At 41.8% G+C, this 22896-nt stretch overlaps 1 non-coding gene across 1 annotated transcript; it reads right to left on the minus strand.

The window, feature by feature from the left end:
- Positions 1-22172: 22172 nt before the first annotated feature.
- Positions 22173-22244, minus strand: Trnai-gau (transfer RNA isoleucine (anticodon GAU)). Its single transcript has one exon. It is a non-coding gene; the product is annotated as a tRNA-Ile (tRNA).
- Positions 22245-22896: the final 652 nt, after the last annotated feature.

A 22896-nucleotide genomic window follows, 5' to 3' on the forward strand; every position in this document is an offset into this window, starting at 1 on the left:
TGGGGACCGGATGACAGGGTCTTGGCAGGAAACTGCTGAGGTCCTTCTCCACTCCCTGTTGCCTGATGATACTGCGGATGAGACAGACGAACAACGGCAGCTGCGGGAGAATAACAACAATGCATATGAAAATGATATGGCAGTCTACCCATTCTCTGAAGAAGAGGTAGCTGCCCATATAAACTCCCTGAAGAGAGGAAAAGCTCCTGGGCCAGACGGTATTGTGGCGGAGGTGGTGCAATTCCTGGCCCCCCAGATAGTCGCCCCTCTAACTCATTTATATAACGAATGCCTCAGGCAGAAAAAGTTCCCTCGAATATGGAAGAGGGCAAAAGTGATAATTATAAAAAAGGAGCTGACAAAGACCCAGCAGAAACTAAATCTTACAGACCAATCTGCCTGCTTGATCTGCTTGGGAAGATTCTGGAGAGACTTCTGGCTGATAGACTTGCTGCACACCGAGTGCTGTGCGGAATGAGCAACAGGCAGTTTGGCTTCAGGCCTGGACGATCGGCATCTGACGCAATCGCCCTGGCGGCCGAGGTCTGCGGCTCTACCCCGTACAAGTACGTTGTTGGCATCATGGTGGATATAAGTGGCGCCTTCGACAACCTGTGATGGCCTTCGCTGTTCTCCTGCTTAAGGGAGAAGGAGTGTCCAGGGCCTCTATATGGCTGTCTGAGGAGCTATTGTGAAGATCGGGAGGTCTGGCTATCATCTACTAGCACAAGAGTAAGGAAAACTATCACCAATGGATGTCCCCAGGGTTCCGTACTGGGTCCGCTGTTCTGGGACATCCACATGGAACCCTTACTAGACACATTACAGCAAAGTGATGAAGTGCTGGAGGTGATAGCCTACGCAGATGACCTCCTCCTACTGGTCGGCGGCCGTAGCCGAGAAGACATAGAGCCTAAGATCGATAGAACAATAAACACACTTCAACTGTGGTGCCGTAAGACTAAAATGAAAATTTCACCGGCTAAGTCTACATACCTTCTTCTAAAGGGACAATTAGCTCGTAACCCAACTGTTAGGATAGATGGATCACCAGTTCTCTGGCGACGTGAGACACGCTACCTTGGTATCATCATTGATGAAAGGTGGACTTTTGGTAGACACATCGAAACCGTAACTCAAAGAGCTTTACAGGTACTCAACAACCTCATCTCCATTGGGCACAAGCGGTTTCATCTTCCACCACATCTCATCAAACTTTATCATAACAGTATACTAAGATCTATAGTGGGTTACGGCTCCGGAGTCTGGGCACACAGGCTCACGAGGGTGGTGCCCGCCATGACAGTGAGGAGAGTGCAGAGAAATATGATTCTGAGATCAGTGGGGGCATACAGAACTACACCGGGAGGAGTCCTGTTAGTTATAATGGGGCTTTGCCGCTTGGATATCAAAATTCGGGAGCAGGCCACTTGGTACTGGACTAAAAAGGGGAATTTGGAAAAAACAGAGGAAATTCTGGGCATCAGGACTGAAAATAAAGTAGAGATTAGGAAAAAAGGGGAGCTGCTATGGCAACATTCGTGGGAAAACGAAGAAACAAGGCGTCGAACCTTTGAGCTCCTACCAGATGTCAGGGAAAGGATGGGAATGTCACATTTCGATCCATCCCGGGGACTCATCCACTTCCTCACTGGACATGGACCGTACTCGACATATCTATGTCGATTCGGTAAAAAGGCGACACCTGCGTGTGACTGTGGTGTTCCGGAGGGTACTCCTGACCATGTAGTCTACGAGTGCCCCCTTTTCAATGATGTGGCCCCAGTACTGCGGGACCAACCACCACACAACGATACATATAGACTAACCAGACATCGCGACACTTTCCATATCATCAATAAACTGGCCAACGCGGTATCTCAGAAAGTATTAAAGGACCACCTGAAAGAACTATATTAGTACAAGAAAGAGATAAACCAGGACACAGATAGAGTTCGATACCCTACTCCCAAACCGCCTGGGCGCGGAAAGGCCGACTTCCTCAGTCTGAATCCGCTGCGCCACAGGATTCTGGGGGAGTGGGGTGCAGCCTAACCGAACCACACAACGCACCGGACTTGACCGTAGGATAAGTTAGTTGTAGGACTTAGTTTTTAGACATTATTATTAGAAACATGCAGCGATTACCATCTTGGCCTGCCCAGTGTCAGGGGCACGCTCATTGGGGTTAGCTCAATGAGCAAGGCTCTATAGTAAGTTTATACTAATTAGCTGACACAACTGTAACGCTGTAGGATTTAGTAACTAGTCTTAAGATTACATGTTTGTAGTAGACTAACATTAACGTTTGCCCATTGCTTACTCCTGATCACTCACATACTAACTAGTTACTACATAGGACTTAGAATTAGCTGCTAATTATCTTTGTATTACTAACTAGGCCCACTAATCAAATAAGGCAGTGTGCTGGATGTAAAATCAACATTCTTTTATTGGAAATAAAGAATTTTTTTTTACATAAAAAAATGCTTTATCTGCGAAATTCGCCTTAATCACATCTGAGAGTAATTCTTAATAAAACGCCTGTCGCTAATTGTTTGTCATTACAGACACTGTTCGCTATACAGCCACGACGCGCAACTGATTTCCAAAATTCGTCTTCCTCCTCTGAGAATGGAACTTACGACCCCTGGTTTACTACACCAGTGCTCTACCACTGAGCTAAAGAGGTGCGGCCTAGCGGCACTTTTGCGTACTTCGGCCTTACGGTCGCCTGCATCATCAGACTTCAGCTGACAACACATCATATTACCAGCTAATATTTGCAGCTATGGCGACCCATTACTGCTTGGCTACACATCTGACACGTAACCGATGTGCTCTCCAAACAACAACACTTGCATTTCAGAACATGTCTTTCATACATGTCTACGAGTTACTTACCGACGTCGTTTTAGATGTGCAAGTGCCAGTCAAAACTCGCGGTGACGGCACTCTGCCGACCATTTCGCTAGTTAACACCGTTCTTGTTGTGTGTGTTTCAAGCTCAAGAGCAACTCCAAGCAAAAAATGGTCAACAGCAACATTCAGACGGTTTCGTACTGCTCAATTGCTACATTAAAACGGTATGTTTCTTTTTCAGAACTGGAAAAACACGAGCGTGACATCATTCGAACCCGTAATTTTCAGATCCGAGGTCCGACGCCTTATCCATTAGGCCACACGGTCACTGACGACCAACTATAACTTGTATACGACTCATCTCGAAACGCTCACACCCCCTGAGGAATTGTGTTTTCGTTCTACACAGCCGCTGCCCCATGCTCTTTCCACGCATTCGTTACATTCTACCTTTTACGAGACCGACCAAATATAGACTGGGAAACAGGACCACACACTTTGTGCATTCGGAATCGAAGGCAGGGCGTCCCTCGCCGCATTTGCTACGATGGGCATTTGCTACTTCTGCAGAAACGGCGGCGCGGCGACGACGACGACGACGACGAAAGGCTCTGAGATATGTGAGAAATACAACTATAAAATCTAATTCAGACTGCTTCGTCCCACCTTATGCTGTACCGCTTTGGCAAAGCGTAATTCTTAATAAAACGCTTGTCGCTAATTGTTCGTCATCACAGATACTGTTTGCTATACGGCCACGACGCGCAACTGATTTCCAAAATTCGTCTTCCTCCTCTGAGGTTGAGAGCTCACGACCCCTGGTTTACTAGACCAGTGCTCTACCACTTTTTTTTATTCCTTATCCATTTTTTTATGCCTTATCCATTTCTTTTTCTTTTATTTTCTTTTAATTCAACTCCTTAACCACTATTTTGTTTTGTTTTTTTGTTTAAATTTTTTTTTTCTGGCGCCTTAGACTGTTTTTTTTTCCTGAACCACTTTTTCTCTCTCTCTCTCTCTCTCTCTCTTTTTTTTAAGCCAGGTATCCTAGACACTTTTCCTTTAGTCTGGCGCCTTCGACCACTTTTTATTGTTGTTTATAAGGATGCATATCAGTAGGCGCATGACGGGGACAAAGAGGGCAGGGGTCAAAGAACTCGAGGCCTGGCCACGATGCCCCCACCATCACTCCCACCGAATTGCTCCTTCAGTGCATTTTAATTGTTGTAGGAAAGCGGTTATAGTTGTGTATATTTTTCGCCTGCTCTTTTTATTATGGTAAGGAGCACTGGTTGTACGACGTCTTGGGGGGGAGATCCCATTGCAAAGCCGTCATTCGAGTTTTCAGTCAACAGACATTCGAGTAGGAATCATGTGATTATACTGCAATATACAGCGAGCATTTATGAGACACTTATTGGGGGGCAGACGTAACATGAATGGATAAAAGAAAGGCATTTCCTTCATCTTGAACGTAGATTCATACTTCACTTCTTCATTACCCCTAAAATAGTACATTTAGTGTTAGACTGTGCGCTTTAACCAACACCTATTCGTTTGAATAAAATGATCAACATGTTTCCATAGATTTTCCTGTGGTCTGCATATTGCTTAATGTTGCTGTACTCCATTTGCATTAAAAAGCTTGAATTCCGTTTCGTCGTCACCACCTATTTTTTTGATAATGTAATGGACAAACTGTCCCATTAAACAGTGTATTGCATTATTTTTGGTTTTGGGGTAAAACTTAGTTTCAGGTCTGAAAAGCACTGGGTGACGTGCGTTGCAGTAGTGCAATACTTTTCCTGAGCCAATGCCAATTGTTGAGATTTCCACCACACGTAAATCTATGAATCGCAGTGTCAACTAGTTTACATTTCTGACATAAGGGGGTTTCAGCTTTCCCAATTTTATAAAGCCGCTCGTTGGTGCTGACAATATTATTGACGGCTTTGTACCATGCCGTTACCACATGTGAATTGAGCCCGTTAAAATTAATATTCTCCCAAATTGCATCCCAGTTGTGACTCATATATTTCGTGGCAATTTTATTTTGTCCTTCATATTGTTGTCTTTGTCTCATGATATCTCTGGCTGTAATGTGCAGTGAAGTTCTGAGTTTCTCCTGAACACAGCTCAATTCTGTGTACAAGATCCTAACGTATCGCAGTCGGGGGTTAATTTCTTGTACGTCTGCCGGTGGTTGAAGGCTTTCTGGTTGGACACATTTAAACAATTGTGTAGTAATACTGCCGGCGTTGGCGTGGAATATGTTTAAAGACCTTTTTATGAAAAGCGCAGAAGCTTTATTGCGTATGTCCACCAGTCCGAGGCCTCCATTTCTAGGATGTAAAGTCGCAGTTCTTAGGTTAACCCTGAAGATTTCCCCCTTCCTTAAGAAATTTGCAACACTCGACATTATTTTCTGAGCTATCAACTTCGGCAAGGGAAAAACTTGTGCCATATAGAATGCCTTTGAGAGAATGCAGAAGTTAATGAACCTGACCCTCTGAACCTGGTTCATAAGTCGTTGTGAGTTCTCAATAAGTCCCCCTTGAATCTTTGTTAAAACCTCTTTCCAATTGAGGGCTGTCATCCTCATTGGACATGCCGTCAGGATTGTCCCCAGGGTTTTATGGGTGGTAACTGACTTCGCCCAATCGATGTGTATCCGTTCAAGACCCCGCATTCCCAGGATTGTACTTTTATTTTCGTTCGTTGTCGCACCCGATGCGCGGCAGTAGTTTTGAAGAATGGCCCCTATTCGAATTACATCATCTTGCCCTCTTATGACGACACCAACATCGTCAGCATAGGCTCTCACTACAGTTTTCCTGCCAGTTATAGTTATGCCCTTTAACCTTTCATGAACACTTCTTAAAAGGGGCTCTAACGACACAACAAACAAAAACATAGATAAGGGATTTCCCTGTGGGATGCCGCGGTTTATTTGAATTTGCCGCGTCAGCTGACAGTTGACAGCTAATTTAGCGTTCAGACCAGTAGCAACGTTTTTTATAACATTAACTGTTTGGTGGACGAGTCCCATTTTTGTCAGTACCTCAAATAGGAAGCGGTGATTCACCGAGTCGAAAGCCTTAGTAAAATCTATAAAAAGTAAAGCACATTTGATATTGGAAACCGATGCTAAGGCGATGATGTCTCTATATTCAGAAATCGTATTAAAAATACTTCTATTTGCTGCACATGACTGATGTTGACTAATTAATTTGTCGGTCAGAGGGGAAAGTCTCTTTTTTAAAATCCTGCATACTATTTTGTAGTCAGAGTTTAAAAGTGAAATAGGGCGGTAATTGTTTAAACTTTTCGTCCCTTTGTTTTTCGGTAGAAGTACAATTTTGCTGTCTTTAAAATCTGCAAGTATCGTCTGCTCGTTAAAAATCTCATTGACAATGCATGTAAACGTGTCACCAATTAAAAACCAGAACTGTCTGTAAAATTCTACAGGGAGTCCGTCGGGTCCAGCAGATTTATTCACCGGGGACTTGGTTATTGTCTCACGAATCTCTTCGTTACTGACTTCAGAAAGGATTTCGTCGTTTTCAGAACTTGTCAGTTGTGGGGATAAAACACTGAGAAACTCTTGCAGAGACCTCTCGTGAGGTGGGCTGGAGGAATATAATGCATAGTAGTACTGGTATACTGCACTTAGAATCTCCTTCTGAGACGTCAGTGTTGTCCCATTGGGGGTTTTAAGTTGACTGATAACAGTGCGTCGCCTATTCTTTGCATGCCGAAGCAGATGATATAAGGATGTTGTTTCATCATCTACCACCGACTTCGCCTTTGACTTCAGTTTTAAACCTTCCATCTGTTGTCTTTTAATGGCGAGTAATTTCGCTTTGGTGTGTCTGATGTCTTGTAATCCAATGGTTGACACGTTTGCCTGTTCATAGAGGTCTCGCAACAAACTGTAATAAAATTCTATACTGTTTTTTAACTCCCACGCTCTTTCTCTGCTGTATCGGGTACACACTTTTCTCAGTCTTGGCTTTGCAACCTTAATCCACCAGTCTAATACTGTGGGCTGCCTCTCGATCGATCGCAGACATAAGGTCCACGCATCCGTTACCGCTTCTGCCAAATATTGCTCTTTTAAGAGAGAGACATTTAGATGCCACTGGTTCCTAAAAATCTGAATCGGCTGTGGAGCTAAATTAATGCACGCCTTCATACTGCAGTGGTAACTAAAATATACAGGTACGATTTCTGAATTTAGTAGACATCTTTCCAAGTTTTGGGAAACATAAATTCTGTCTATTCTACTGCGCGAAGTCTGTGTTACATACGTATATTCAACCTTCGTTGGATATTTTAGTTCCCATGCGTCCTTAAGTTTTAGGTCGGTTACTAGGCGTTTAAGTTCCAAAGAACGGTGAAAATGTGGTTGTTCATCTTTACGATTTAACACACTGTTAAAATCACCGCCCATTATAAAACTGTTTGGGTTTCGACGTAATAAATATATAAGTTCCTCTTTATAAAATGCTGCCCTGTCCTGTCTATTACTATTTCCTGAGGGCGCGTATAAGTTAATCAATGTGGTACCTAAAACGTTAATACTAATTGCCCTTCCGTATTCCAACCGCTCCACTTGAGATACGGGAATCCCTTCCCTGAGCAGAACCGCTGTTCCTGTATGTGTTTCACAAGATACGTTAACAATTGCGGTGTATGGTATTACAAATTCCGTCGTTACAACCTCCTGTAGCAAAGCGATATCGGTTCCAGAGTCATACAAAAATTCCTTGAGCGCAGCTAGCTTTAATGAGGTTCGAATTTTATTTATATTGATCGTTGTGATAGAGTATGCTTGTATCTCTAACTTGCTACTGGCCACCGACAAAGTTGGTCAAAAAACTGTTGTACTTTTGGTTTGCTGAAATCCGGTTTAGAACTACAGTCATTCAGAACTTGGTAGCAGTCCTAGTAACACGGTCGCTAAACGTTAGTTTGTCTGCCATTGTCATCCCGCACCTTAGTACTGAGGGGCTGTTCGACATTGAGTGTGTCAGGAGGCTCATCTGGAGCACCTTCTCTGACAATTTCATATCGTATATTTTTCTGTGATTTTACGTCTGACTTCTCCGCTTTTTGTTTGGCTTGGGTGCGAGAAACAGTAAGATTCGGTTGTGGTTTTAGCGTACGGCGGTGGACGCCCTGAAAACCCTGACCGGATTTTGTTGTGGCAACACTCGACGCGGCCGCTTCAGCAGCAGTGTCTAGAGAGAACTGGTTTGTAAACACTGCCTGCTGTTTACATACTACCTTCGTTTGTTGTGATGCTTGCGACGGTGTTTGCTTATTTTCCGGTTCAGGAGTAAACACTTTCACTTGTTTACACTCTGGTTCCGGTTGCTGTGCTGTTGCGGTGTCGCGGTGTTGTTGTTCTACCGCTTCCGCGAACTTCCCGTCGGTAAACAGCTGATTTTCGCTGCTTGGGGGACTTCTACTTTCTCGCTGTCGGCAGCTGCCGTTGCATTTTCTGGCAGTGAGCGAGATGTATCAGAAACTGCAGTTAAATCTACTTGCATTCCGTCTTGGGGCACATGCAGATTTTCATCGCCAGCTTTCTGTTTACGTACAGTAGGAGATTGTCGGGAGGTATCATCATCAGAATGATCATCTGTATGTTCAAGTGGTCGTTTCTTGGTTAGTACGTCTAACTCACGGGCAGAGGAATCACTGAAGCGTGTTACCAGGGGTGGAAAATCACTGCCATCAACAGCAATAGTTCCAGAACTAGGTACAGGATCCGAACCCTCACCCTGTTTGGCTGTGTTATCGGTTGCCAAAACTTCGCTCAAGGTCATCTTGCGGCGTTGGACTAAATTTGTTTTTAGTACAAAGACACGACGGGGACAGTCCTGCCTTAAATGACCCGATTCATTGCATATATGGCACGTAGGTGTTTGACCAGTATAAATCACGTGAGCTTTATGCCCGTCAACAGTTATATGAGATGGGATATTCGTCTTTCCTTCCATCTCTACCGAACGAATACCATTGAAGCTCTGAATTTTAAATTGCTTCGACCAACGTTCGTTAACTATATCCTTTACCTCACCACATTGAGACAGGGCAACCTTGATTTTCCATTATCTATCTCGATAGGTAAATTTAACACCCGCACAGATCTATAAAGAGCATCAGTTCTCCTGATAGCCAATTTACTTGTAGTGCCGTCTCTATGCAAAAATTCGACATGATACCCGAATTTTCCAATAATTTTATCGACCGAAACGGGATCCAAAAACTCTACGAAAACACAGTAGTTGTCATTATCTAGCTGAGTGGGATGCACCATATCAGAATTTATGCCAACTACCTGATCAAGCCAATCATGAATTTCCAGAGCAGTCGGCTGAACACGTCGTGTTTCCTTAGCGAAGGCAAAAACCAGCGTATTCTTCCTCACAGTTGTAGCCATAGTATGCAGTAATCAAGGGGAGATTCCAGTAATTAACGAAAACTCCACAAACGACAAATAATCGTCGGTAGAAAACACAAAAACAGAACACAGGAGGCAGAAGAAAACACGAGTTACACACGAAGAAAATCACAAAACTTAAAAACACCGAAATGCAAAGGTAAACACTGGCGAAACACTGACTACACGCAGAAAACGGAGGCACGTCCGTACGCGTCGGCAGCTAGAGCCAGAATAGCTAGCAGGCTGCCTCGGTGAATACCTGCCGGGTAGCACGTCACACAGTACTCGTTTGGGTTGGGTGGTCCCATACAGAATCTCTCCATGCTGCCTAATGTTTTCCTAACGTCACAATCGTCACGTACTTCACTTTTATTTCATAATCATTTCTGAGAGGTAAAGGAATTGCATGACAACATGCAGAGCTAGTGGCGTCAAAATTAACACACATACTTGAGGTGACTCAAAAGCCGAACGAGTTACTTTCCGACGTTGTTTTAGATGTGCAAGTGCCAGTCAAAACTCGCGGTGACGGCACCCTGCCGACCATTTCGCTAGTTAACACCGGTCTTGTTGTGTGTGTTTCAAGCTCAAGAGCAACTCCAAGCAAAAAATGGTCAACAGCAACATTCAGACGGTTTCGTACTGCTCAATTGCTACATTAAAACGGTATGTTTCTTTTTCAGAACTGGAAAAACACGAGCGTGACAGCAATCGAACCTGTAATCATCAGATCCGAAGTCCGACGCCTGATCCATTAGGTCACACGGTCACTGACGACCATCTATAACTTGTATACGACTCATCTCGAAACGCTCAAACCCCTGAGGAATTGTGTTTTCGTTCTACACAGCCGCTGCCCCTTGCTCTTTCCCACCCATTCGTTACATTCAACCACTTACGAGACCGACCAAATATAGACTGGGAAACCAGACCATACACTTTGTGCATTCGGAATGGAAGGCAGGGCGTCCCTCGCCGCATTTGCTACGATGGCCATTTGCTACTTCTGCAGTAGTGGCGGCGGCGACGGCGGCGACGACGACCGCGAGAGGCTCTGAGACATGCGAGAAATACATCTATAAAATGTAATTCAGACTGCCTCGTCCCACCTTATGCTTGTAAAGGAACTGAAAATATTGTGATTTAATCGCAGAGGTGCTGAAAAATTGTTCCAGTGACACACCAGAGAAATATCTGGTAAACTTTTTATCTTTGAGAGGTATGAACGACTTCTTTTTGTTCTGATGGGCTGGTGGGATGTCGTACTGTCTAATTACTAGTGTGTGTGTGTGTGTGGTAATTGAAAGAGTTAAAAGACGCAAGATGTGTTTTATATTATTTTCATCGCACAACAAGCCTTATTCCCATGCCTATGGAGTATTTATGTTAAGCAGAGAAGGCGAGTTTTAGATGGAACCGAAGATCTTCAAAACGGCGCTGCTCAACAATAGAGGTGCGTGATTGTGCTCTCTACTTTCCTTTCGTGGCCGCTCAAATTACTTCCGATTCGTTTTGCCGAGACATTCAGAACCTGCAATCTTCTTTTTCTTATAAAAATACTAGTCCGATGCAAAAGAAATACTCTTAGATTTAAATAATTGCCATTCTTTTACCCAGGCCACGGGGAATGATAGAACGTACGTGCCTCTACTCTGAATGTACGTTGGCAATCTCCGGGTGTGTTACGACGAAATTATTTCACAATGAAAATTTCTCATCAGACCGCAACCACTCGCACGCGAATGTACGTACCCTCTGAATGTATCTAGTCAGTCACGCGCGTTGTTCAAAAGCTTTACTTTTAATATTCAGTGGATTAAATTTCCGAAATTAATTTTTGTTTATGCTGCAAATCGTACTTCACGCGAAGTATTTATTACGTAAGTTTCAGGCTCAATTTAATAAAAAAAAAGATACCGAATAATAGAAATAAAGAATAACAATCAAACAAATCAAACCTAAATAAACAGAAAGAGGGAACGTTACAATGGCGACCGAGTGCCATGACCATAATTTCAGTAAAAATCAGTAGAATTGTTAGTTGAAATATTTAAGTTTTTTTTCTTGCCATCCATTATTGCCACTACAACATATTGTTTCTGTTGCATGTCATGCGAGCTACGTACCAGAAACGAAAAACCACATCGAAATTACTAATTTTCGAAAAAAAGTTTTGGACCATTTAATGTTAGTTCTTCTCACTACAAAACCGTCAGAAAACACACGTAAGGTAAGAACAACAGCACTAATCCGCTTTAGTTGAAAGTAAATGTGGGACAGTTTTTTTTCATTTTTTCGACACCCACTGCGTAGAACGCATCAATTCCTTTTTCCAAATTCTTTTCCATTTCTTTTTAGTTTACGTAAAAATTGCATTAGTTCATTTTCTATTATATGTAAATGCATCACAAGATGGCGGACAATTTTATTGATTGAGCGCGAAAAAAGTAAGAGTCATTTATCAGTCTTCTGTTTTGCCAGAGACATATTTTACTACGTGAATTTTCACGGACGAGTGCAAAGCCATCTGTGATTTATTTACGTGTAGTACGAGCTGTAGTGATAGTGAAGTTCGGCTGCACGCTGTTTTGTGTTGTGAATCGGCATGGTGAAACTCAGATCTCAGACAAAATCATGGATAGTTCGTCAGATGAGGAATCAATAGTCCAACCCTTACAAAACTTTGAGGCCGAAAGTACTGCGAATACCGAAAACACAGTCGCAGCGACCGGCAGTGCTCAGTCGCAGGCGACGGGCGACAATATGTCGACTACAGAAACAAATACGAATGCTGACAATACACAAGACCCAGTAGAAACAGACCTTATACGCATGTTTAGAGAGATGCAGACAAATTTAATGTCGCAGTTTGCAGCTCAAGTTGTAGAAAATGTTGCGTCACAAATGCAAGCTCACACAGAAAATGTTGCAGCTCAGATAGGTACTGTTAACACACGAGTAGAAAATGTTGCAGCACAAATGCAAGCTCACACAGAAAATGTTGCTGCTCAGATAGGTACTGTTAACACACGAGTAGAAAATGTTGCAGCACAAATGCAAGCTCACACAGACAATGTCACAGCGCAGATAAACGCTGTCACTACCCAGATAGCCAGTGTAACGACACAAATGGACAAAATAGACAATGACGTGAAGAACCTGACCGACATGCAAAAGAATCTGACGACTCAACTGACCCAGTTAAAAATAGAGGGAGCAGATCAAGTGATAGAGGTACTACGCGAAGATTTAAATTACATGAGCCAAGACATTGATAACTTAAAGTCCACAGTTAAGGATATGCCAGAACAGATCCGTACCTTAACCGAAAATTTTGAAGCTATGAGTTTTCAGCAGACCGAGCTTAGTGTCAAAATGCAGGAGGCTGTAGACCAAGTTGATGACATGACGAAACAACAAAAACAGCAGTTTGACGAATTTTTAGAGGAAAAAGACAAACATATCAACCATACATTAGAAACAGAACTGAAAAAAGCAATAACTAACACTGTAGAACAGGTGTACACTACCCAAAACACGTCTGTAACTAAACTTCCAACTGACCTAGCTCAGTTACAAAAGACTCTGATACAGGACTTACCTGACTGGAAAAAACATGTAGACAAGCAACTAAAGAGTAAACACCATACACAGAACGAAAGAGAACAACATTCAGAAGAGGAATTTGATGACAGACGCACAGGTAAGAGTGACGACGCAGCAAACAGTTATCTTTATCCCGATGTACCCATGTTTTCACCAAACCAAGGTCGTTACGGTAATCAACATTACCGCGACGAACGACAGAGACACCAGACAACCGAACCAACTTTGTCGGCTGTTCTGTTAGAGGAAAGCCTTATAAAACACAGGCAGTTTCAAGTGTTTATCCGAGAAAAAAAATCCGTCCACCCGGTAATTTTTATAAAGTCATTTAAGAATTTGTTGCCTAAGACCTGGTCTGAAAAGCAAAAAATACAGTATGTAACTGGATATATTCAAGGGGATGGTGCCCTATGGGCAATGGAAATGTCGGAAAATTGTCAGACATTAGAACAATTTGAAGCAGCATTTTTATCTAAGTATTGGTCCCATGGTGTACAAGAGAGATTGAGAAAAGCTCTGTTTAACCCGGAGCCATACAATGCAAAATTTGGATCACTCCGGAAGTATTTTGAAAAATACTTAAACAAAACGCGATTCTGGGACGAGCCCGTCACACACACAGACGTACTGCGCATCCTGAAGGCAAAATTACCGATCAGTATCAGAGAAAAATTAGTACAAGTACCAGAGAACAATCTCGAATATTTCCTATCTGTATTAGATTCTATCGATTTAATTAATGAGGATGCTAGGCAAAATCAAGCCTATCAAAACAATTTTCGTGGCAGCGGTAGCAACCAGCTTATACAGCGCCAGCCGCATTACGGCGTCAACAATGTAGCGTGCGCGGCTGAATCGCGACCGGCTTTTGTCGATCGCGCCCCTACAGCACAGATGCCAGGCCCGAGTTCGGGAGGAAATTACAACTGCTACAATCAGACCTGCCATCCGCAATACAATAGAAAAGGAAAAAACGGGGATAGGAATTTTTCTGGTTATTCCGGTGACCGAAAACGTAACTGGTACAGAAATGGCAATAGGAACCAGTGGGGAAATAGTTATAATAATTTCCAGCCTGAATTTAGCCGCAACCACACAGGAGATCATCAAAGTAGGCAGTGGCAATATCCTGTTAACAGCCAAGCCTATCAATCAGAAACGCTAGGTGACACTATTTCGCTAAACTCAGGGCAAAACCACGACAGAAATACTCAGCCAAGGAGCAACACGTCAGGGGTAAACATAATTGAAGTCGCAAACGAAACACAAACAGATATGAACCGTGGAGCGTTAAACTAAACATGGCCTCATTATGCTCCCCAATGTTGGCCATAGATTGTCGTGGGGGCGATCCATGCTGTCATGAAAGTAAATTGCTCAGGTACCAAGATGAAACGGATATGCGTGATTTATTGACCAAGGAGGAAGAACCACAGTCATGTGAAGGTGATGGTATAGTACAAGCTAATTTACAGGCCGTAGTAGGAAAAGTACCTACGCATATCCTTGTAGATACTGGTGCGAAAATTAGTGTGATGTCCAAGGCACTATTTAAAGAGATTAATATCCACACGACTTTACCGACCTATCCAGTACAAAATTGTCGGATATTAGGAGCCATAGGCGGTAAATCCAAGTTAATTAAAATGCAAACCATGGTCGAAGTGCAGATTGAAGACATTGTTTTTCAGTCAATTTTTCTAGTTGTAGAAGGGTTGACAGAACGGTGCATTTTCGGCATGGACTTCTTAAGGGAAAAGTATGCTAAAATTGACTTGGAATCTGGAAAGTGTCATTTATATATTAACGGAAAGAACTGTAGTGTGGATTTAATAAAAGTCAAGAGTAGGAACGACAAAGCTTGTCGAAATATACACATCCAAATCCTATAGGTCAATACTTCACGAAATAGCGACTCGAGTGAACTGTGGTATCAGCAGGTAGAGCAGCATGAAATTGAACAGAAAATATCTGAATGCTCGGAAATCTCACAACAACAGAAGGGTGATCTTAGAAGTGTATTGTTACGCTATGCTCGTGTGTTTGATGAAAGACCCGGGGTCATTAGGACGTATCAGTATAGCATGGATGTCCGGCCCCACGACACTTTCTGTAAGAATACCTATTCTATACCTTGGTCACAAAGAGAGGCAGTGGCTCAAGAAATAAAGAAAATGCTCTCGTGGAATATCATAGAGACTTCATTATCGCCTTATTGCAGTCCATTATTAGTGGTCAAGAAAGCCGACAATTCGGTGAGACTCGTTCTCGACGCAAGGGAAATTAATAAGATTATAGTTCCAGTAACCACCCGAGCTGAAAACCTGGAAGAACAGCTGCAGCGTTTTCATGGGGTGCAATATTTAACTAGTGTAGACCTCCGTGGTTCATATTGGCAAATCCCACTATCACCTGATAGTAGGAAGTATACAGCATTCATATTTGCAGGTAGGTCCTACCAGTATTGTGTTCTACCGTTCGGATTGAACGTTAGTGCCGGCGTTTTCATAACTGCGCTCGACACTGTTTTAGGACCTGACCTTCTTGACAAACTCACAGTTTATATAGATGACATATTAATAGCAACACCTACATGGGAAGAACATATAGAGCTTTTGGAAAGAATGTCACAGAGGCTTTCAGCGGCAGGTGTCACAGCAAACCTTAGCAAATCAAAATTTGTGAGAAAAGACATAAAATTTCTCGGTCACATTATTTCGCCGGCAGGGATAAGACCCGACCCAGAAAAACTGTTAGCCATAAAAAACTTTCCCGCGCCGTGCACAAAACGACAGCTAAAGGCATTTGTGGGATTGTGTTCTTTCTTTCGCAGGTTCGTGCCGAACCAATTGCTCAATAGCCCTGCATTATTGGGCCTCTTAAAGAAGGACAAACAGTGGATCTGGACGCCTCAATGCCAGACCGAGTTTGAAAAAATAAAACATGCTTTGGTTAATTCTAAAATACTAGAACATCCTGACATGAGCAAAGATTTCTGTATAGCGGCGGATGCTTCATTTTCGGGACTAGGAGCCTGTCTATTTCAGCTGGACATAGGCGCTAGCTCCGACAATGTTAAGATAATTAGTTTTGCTAGCCGTACTCTGTCAGAATGCGAGCGCAGGTATTCCACAACAGAATTGGAAGCCCTTTCTATTTTGTGGGCTATTAAAAAATTCCACTATTATCTATTTGGCAAACATATACGAATCTACAGCGACCATCAGGCATTAAGCTTTTTACTCACTTGTAGGTTGCTACACAATCGCCTTGCGCGGTGGACGTTATTTTTGCAGTCTTATGATTTTGAAATTATATATGTGAATGGCAAGGATAACGTAATCGCCGACGCACTGTCAAGATTACCACAAGGACTACCTGAGTTCGAAGAATTGGTAGGAGAGAACACAGAATTTAAAGTTATGCTCATCAAGGACACAAAATTCAGGAAATATTTTTTGGATATGTGCAATAATATGGCCAAATTACAGGAAGAAGGTGACCGGTGGAGAAAAGTTAGATTCCAGTTAAACAATAACCCCCCTTTACCCATAAGACAACATTACAAATTACACAAGGATGTATTATTTTACAGGAGGAACATGTACAGCGATACATGGTGCGTTTGTGTGCACGAAGCATATGAGAAAAGTTTAATTTGGCATACTCACTACGCTTGGGGACACTACGGTGCCCGCAAGTGCTATAAGAAATTAAATATGTACTGTCACTTTCCCAATATGCTTCGACGCACACAACAAATTTTGAAAATTTGTATTATTTGTCAGAAGGTTAAGCCTGTCAATCTGAACTGCGAGACAGAGTTGCATCCTATTTTACCAAAAAACCCACTAGAGCTAGTATGCATAGATGCTATGGGTCCTTCACCCTCTGCCAGGGGAGGTGTAAAATATATTATTTGAGTATATGATGTATTTTCAAAGTATGTGAAATTATATGCCACGAAAACAACTGCAGCTAAGCCTATTATCAGACGTATGCTAAACGACTACTTCCCGTCTGTTGGGAAACCACAGGCGATCTTAACAGATAACGCAACCAATTTTACGTGCCATGCTTGGAAAAAATTTCTGAAAGAACAACAGGTTAAACGAATACTGATATCCCGGTATAGCCCGCAATCAAACCCTATTGAAAGAATATTCCGTGAATTGAATAGGTTTATGACGACATACGTAGCCAACAAGCAGTCTAAATGGATTGAATACTTAAAAAGTTTTTGAACAGGTGGTAAACAATCTCCCAATATACGACACTGCAGTTACGCCGTCAGAACTAATATGCAATAAGAAAGAAAATAATGAGTGGGTAAACTCTATCCCGTCTTTTCCTAGACAACCCGTCGACCTAAATGAAAAAATAAGGCAAGTATTAATCTCTATCACACAACAGGCCCAATGCCGAAAGAAGCATTATGATAAACGGCTACATGGTGTTACCAGATTTATAATCAGAGAAAAGGTGTTACTCAAAACTCACGTGAAATCTTCCTTGCTAGCTAAGAAAAACGCTAAGTGGCAAATGAAATATACTCGTCCGTACGTAATCGCACATATTCCGCACGACGGTTGTTATTTACTTGCATACCCTCACAGTGGTAAGATCAAAAGGCTGTATGCACACAGAGACTTAAGAAAATTCTACTATAATTAAGTATCATACGTCATACCTAATAATGCACAAGTATAAAATAAGTTACTGTAAAAAAAAAAAGGAACGAGCACGATTAGGATAAAGAAAATACATCTAATGCAGCTAAGTGAATCAGAGCATTTCACTATTTCTGTTTACATTTGTCAGTGAACGTGGACGCAAGACACAGGTAAGCTAGGACATACACGTCAGTTGGTGACCAGCGATGTTTGCCGGCCGCGGTGGTCTCGCGGTTCTAGGCGCCGAGTCCGAAACCATGGGATGCTACGGTCGCAGGTTCGAATCCTGCCTCGGGCATGGATGTGTGTGGTGTCCTTAGGTTAGTTACATTTAAGTAGTTCTAAGTTCTAGGGGACTTATGACCACAGCAGTTAAGTCCCATAGTGCTCAGAGCCATTTTGACTAGCGATGTTTAACACGAAGTGTACTTGTAAGTTTTGACGGAATGTTTTTTTGTTTGGTCACAGTGGTATTTTAGTTTTAAGTTTATGTACGGAGGTATCTGGAGCGAACAATTGGCACAGACCTCACAGCAAAATAGATGTAAGTTATTTATTCTTTTTTTTTTTTTGCCACTTGTGTATCAAGGCAGTAAGGTACAGGGTAAGTTACAAAGAAAAATATTGGACTCCCTAAGGTACAAAGGTTAATTTTGTGACGCAAGTACACGATAGGTTGCTGAGAAAGTATTTTGTGTCTTTGACGTATCCACACCACAAGTTTTTATCTATAAATATATCGCACAAAACACGAACTTAAATTTTTTTTGTATGCTGCAATTATAAAAAAGGATTCCTAACTGCTAATGAAAGTGTAGGGTACTATACATATATATATATATATATATATATATATATATATATATATATATATATATATATATATACCATACGCACTGTAACTTGATCTAAGAAAAGTGCACCTAAAGATAGGATACATGAATAACAACTTGTGTGATCTTACTGTCATACAGATAATTTTTTTTTTAACTTTATATACATGTTTGAATGCAAGTACGATGTTGAGATACAATCTGTGAATGTTAACTGAAGCAAACATAACACCGTCCCTTATTAAAAAAAAATAAAGGAGTATGTATAAGGTAAGTTACAGGTAGCCACCTAGCCGAAAAAATGAGGTAACGCCGAAACAAACACAATTATTTACAGGTGGCGCTCGGCGAGATACTGCGAGACTTCAACCGGCGGGGAAAAGTCATGAAGTTACATTAATGTCACTATGACTGACGATTGACGTAATAAAACATTACCAAGATCACTGAGAAACACACTACGTGATACCAAGTAACGCCAAAGAATTTTAATAATCTATTTTTTTTAGTATGAAAATACGGAGGATGTACGCTGACTTTAGAGGGATGCTGTACATTGATTATATTTTTTTATGTGTTTATAATATTTTGACCAATCTGAGCGGAAGATATTTGATGGAAGGAGAAGAAGTAACACAAATATGAACACAAAAAAAAACACCATATACGCGAGCACAGACTTTAGAGGCAGTAGCGCACAGCAGCCAAGCTTCATTATTAATCTGTTGTTTGTACTACCTAGCAATTTATGTATAGTGATTTATTTATGTCTGTTTACTCATTTCCTATTATTATTTTATTCCTTTATGTTTATGATGTGTGTGTACCATGCGTTGTTACAAACTTGGGTGACGAAAGGATGAAAGAATCCCCCCCCCCCTCCCACATAGTAACTCGCGGGTAGAGAATGAACAAACCTTGCCTCATTTGTAGACAACTTCTAAAAGCACTTATAGTGCGTTCATGTCCTAGTATTGTTATTTCAATACATAAGTGCATCAGTAGCACGACATAGAGTAAAAAAATGCTGTTGTTCTCAAACGTGCTCTCCTATGCTCTATGAGATATCAGACAGTGTCACGATCGCGAAATATAGTATTAGAGGCACGTACTTTCTGAGAACACAACCACCTACCAATTTATGTAATAAAAATGTTATGAGCAAAAAGGTACGCCGACAAGGTTCAGTAAAAAATCGCTGGAACAAATAACGAACGTGGGCATTTTTCATAAAAGACAAGCTAGTGATATCATTAGCTACAGTTTTGTTTCTGAATGGACAGGACAGTGTCACAATGTTATTCAGTGTCAGTGACCTGTGAGCTATATGCAAACAGACAAGTGAAAATACGTTTCATATCACGAACCTTTTCCTTCGAGGTAAAAGAGACATAGTGAATCGACGAAGACTGCGGCGGTACAAGTGTTTGTGCACTACATAGGACAGTGTGCCGTTGCTAGCCAAATAGTGAAGTGCAGTACTTAAATTTGTGCAGTGGACTTCGGAGGCACCGAGTGGTCCCTTCCCACAGCCAAGGTGTACAGCAAGTGGAAACAAGTGCGGTTGGTTTTTTTGCAAACTCTGTGAACACTGCTCGAGACACTGAAAAGTTTGGACCGAGACGCGCGGCATCGCTTTACGGCGGTGGGCCCGCGCAACTGCCGATTTCCACACGGCGCGCAGCGCGCCACCAAACTGATTGTTGCGAGTGCAGTTATGTGCATATGACACATTATTGGCTAACGGCATAACATAGAAGGACAATTTAAATGCAAAGCAAAATCTACGTTTAATTGGACACCCAACGAAGTGCCAAGACATGTAGAAACACAGATTCCTGAAACCCGAAATAAAGTCTGACTACCCCAGCTCATGATTTACGCCCCCACGTTACCTTTGAACAACGCCTTTGTTTATATGTATATATATGTATTAGTATTAAGTTAGACTAAGTATTAATCCATGTGAATTTTTGTTTGTTGTTTATATTACCCATGACGAGACAATAGTAAAATACGGAAAGGATGTCACTAAGCAGATCGTGGAGTAGAAGAGAGAAGCAGTGGAAAGCAGAACCAACTCTAAGCAAGAGCTAACACCACTTGCTGCCCCAGACACGACTATTAACCCACGATCTAGATCCGAACACTCTAATAAATATGTGACTTTCCTGAAAATTTTTTTTAATAAAAAAAAAAAGACTTAGGAATTATGAATTTTATGAGCAGCAAGTGTAAAAGAAGACTGTTTATATAGCGATAGACTATGTATAAAACAATGTAATACCTTTGTATAATGCTATGTACCAAGAAATAATAAAATAAATTTGTGTATACAATACAAAAAAAAGAGAAGAAAGAAGGTAATAGGAGGATGTAACAATTATCCAAATGTGATGATTTTGTGTCAAGGACGATGTAATAATTTTGTGTGTATAGTATGTAAGTTTATGTGTGTTTTACATGTGTTCTGTGTATCCTTATATAAATGATTTGTCCTCACTGTCATGTGTCAAAACTGGCATAAAACCATGTTTGTAGAATGAAGTGATCGGGAGAGAGACACTGACAGTGCAATCCCATTACGTGTGAATAACAGACAAGGACTACCAGTGTGCAAAGTGTTTGGGCTCATTGTCCGCAAAATTGACATTTCTTCAGACAATTCGCCCAAGGGGGCGATGTCAAGGAACTGAAAATATTGTGATTTAATCGCAGAGGTGCTGAAAAATTGTGCCAGTGACACACCAGAGAAATATCTGGTAAACGTTTTATCTTTGAGAGACATAGGAACAATTTCGCCCTTCGTTTTTTATTTCTGGTATGAACGACTACTTTTTGTTCTGATGGGCTGGTGGGATGTCGTACTGTCTAATTACTAGTGTGTGTGTGTGTGTGTGGTAAGTGAAAGAGTTAAAAGACGCAAGATGTGTTTTATATTATTTTCATCGCACAACAAGCCTTATTCCCATGCCTATGGAGTATTTATGTTAAGCAGAGACGGCGAGTTTTAGATGGAACCGAATATCTTCAAAACGGCGCTGCTCAACAGTAGAGGTGCGTGATTGTGCTCTCTACTTTCCTTTCGTGGCCGCTCAAATTACTTCCAATTCGTTTTGCCGAGACATTCAGAACCTGCAATCTTCTTTTTCTTATAAAAATACTAGTCCGATGCAAAAGAAATACTCTTAGATTTAAATAATTGCCATTCTTTTACCCAGGCCACGGGGAATGATAGAACGTACGTGCCTCTACTCTGAATGTACGTTCGCAATCTCCGAGTGTGTTACGACGAAATTATTTCACAATGAAAATTTCTCATCAGACCGCAACCACTCGCACGCGAATGTACGTACCCTCTGAATGTATCTAGTCAGTCACGCGCGTTGTTCAAAAGCTTTACTTTTAATATTCAGTGGATTAAATTTCCGAAATTAATTTTTGTTCATGCTGCAAATCGTACTTCACGCGAAGTATTTATTACGTAAGTTTCAGGCTCAATTTAATAAAAATAAAGATTCCGAACAATAGAAATAAAGAATAACAATCAGACATATCAAACCTAAAAAAACAGAAAGAGGGAACGTTACATGCTATACCGCTTTGGCAAATGCTTTATCTGCGCCATTCGCCTTAATCACATCTGAGAGTAATTCTTAATAAAACGTCTGTCGCTAATTGTTCGTCATCACAGATACTGTTTGCTATACCTCCACGACGCGAAACTGATTTCCAAAATTCGTCTTTCTCCTGTGAGGATGGAACTTACGACCCCTGGTTTATCAGACCAGCGCTCTACCACTGAGCTAAAGAGGCGCAGCCTAGCGGTACTCTTGGGTACTTCGTCCTTACGGTCGTCTGCATCATCAGACTTCAGCTGAAAAACACTTCATATTACCGTCCAATATTTGCAGCTATGGCGACCCATTACTGCTTGGCAACACATCTGACACGTAACCGATGTGCTCTCCAAACAACAACACTTGCATTTCAGAACATGTCTTTCATACATGTCTACAAAATCACCTTCACCTTCAAATACAGTTTCCTTGCGAATGACAGAGACATAGGCAAAGTTTAAAGTTCCTATTTCCATTACATCACGTTAATCAGAAAAATGGTAATTTACATTTGCAGCGGAACAAAATTCCGTTCCGCCCAGGGAGGGGCTCGAACCCACGACCCTGGGATTAAGGGTCTCACGCTCTACCGACTGAGCTCGCCAGCTGCCTCGATGAATACCTCCCGGGTAGCACGCCACACAGTACTCGTTTGGGTTGGGTGGTCCCATACAGAATCTCTCCATGCTGCCTAATGTTTTCCTAACGTCACACTCGTCACGTATTTCACTTTTATTTCTTAATCATTTCTGAGAGGTAGAGGAATTGCATGACAACATGCAGAGCTAGTGGCGTCAAAATTAACACACATACCTGATGTGACTCAAAAGCCGAACGAGTTACTTTCC

This window comes from Schistocerca gregaria, unplaced genomic scaffold, assembly GCF_023897955.1.
Source record: "Schistocerca gregaria isolate iqSchGreg1 unplaced genomic scaffold, iqSchGreg1.2 ptg000470l, whole genome shotgun sequence".
In the NCBI taxonomy this organism is placed as follows: Eukaryota; Metazoa; Arthropoda; class Insecta; order Orthoptera; family Acrididae; genus Schistocerca; species Schistocerca gregaria.